The sequence below is a fragment of the Aulonocara stuartgranti genome (assembly GCF_965226115.1).
Source record: "Aulonocara stuartgranti genome assembly, chromosome: 5".
NCBI lineage: Eukaryota > Metazoa > Chordata > Actinopteri > Cichliformes > Cichlidae > Aulonocara > Aulonocara stuartgranti.
The window spans coordinates 10,430,001-10,431,020 of record NC_138943.1 but is presented as its reverse complement, the minus strand read 5'-3'; the positions used below and the strand labels follow the sequence as shown (position 1 = coordinate 10,431,020).

The following is a 1,020-nucleotide window of genomic DNA, read 5'->3' as shown; positions in this document are numbered from 1 at the left end:
TTGATAATGGAAAAGTCTTCATCAGTTGGATCAGCTTCTTAGTACAAAGAACATGCAATTTCTGACTGAGGACACAGTGTCCCGAGCACAGTTTAGCTCACAGCAAATGTGAGAAGAGTGAAGACATCAGAAGCAGAGAAACAGTAGGAGTGAAATCGAATTTTTCACTGATACATGGTCTGTATATGCACTTGTACAGCTGTAACTGGTTGATAAGCGTGTGCCCAGTCAAAGTCACTGGCACCAGGCATCAGATCAATAGTCTCTACAGGGTCACCACTTTCCCAGATCCACACAGAGCTTTCTCAGTCTTTTATTCCATCTCCACTTCAGTCCACCACCTGTTCCCCTGGGATGTAACAATTGTGCCCTACTAATATGACCACAGAGCATCTGGCAGGCAAGATTTCTTTTCTCTTATGTCAGGCACTCTGATTGGTCAACACCGTGAGAAGCTCCAGTCAGACCAAGACCCACACATTCATATGGAGATGTGGGAGTATAAATAGGAGGGATGAAGGCAGCAGTGATCAGAGTCTCTCTACAGAGACCTCTACAGCACAGAGATCCAGCCATGGCAGCTACAGTCTCTCCAGTAATGACTAATTCTCAGGATCATCTCGCTTTGACTAATAAGGTAAATTGGAGATCATCTGAATGTCATTCATTATTCATGAAAGATTGCATTTGATAAAGCTAAACCTGTTCATCTGAATTATTTTATTAATGACTTTGTTCTTCTTCTTGTAGCTCAGAAAGCCTCTGGTGGAGAAGATCCACAGAGTGAATCAACAGCAGTACTGAACAGCTCAAGTCTCTCCTGGGTCCTGAGTTCCTCAAACAGCAGCCAGACTCCAAACTGGAGAAGCCAGACATCCTCGAGATGACCGTTTGCTACCTGAGAAGACTGCAGCAATAGTGTCATCCAGTGGACTCAGCAGCTGTTGATAAGAGCTATTCCAGGTGTGCCCAAGAGATGGTCAACTTCCTGCCAAAGGTGGACCTGAAGACTCAGTCCCA

At 44.8% G+C, this 1,020-nt stretch overlaps 1 pseudogene across 1 annotated transcript in view; it reads left to right on the top strand.

The window, feature by feature from the left end:
• Positions 1–514: 514 nt before the first annotated feature.
• Positions 515–1,020, top strand: part of LOC309706634 (transcription factor HES-5-like) — an 870-nt pseudogene continuing 364 nt past the window's right edge. The window contains exons 1-2 of the transcript XR_014280874.1: positions 515–637; positions 751–1,020. The exon at positions 751–1,020 is cut by the window's right edge and continues 364 nt beyond it. The product of XR_014280874.1 is annotated as a transcription factor HES-5-like (transcript). The remainder of the gene's footprint in view (positions 638–750) is intronic.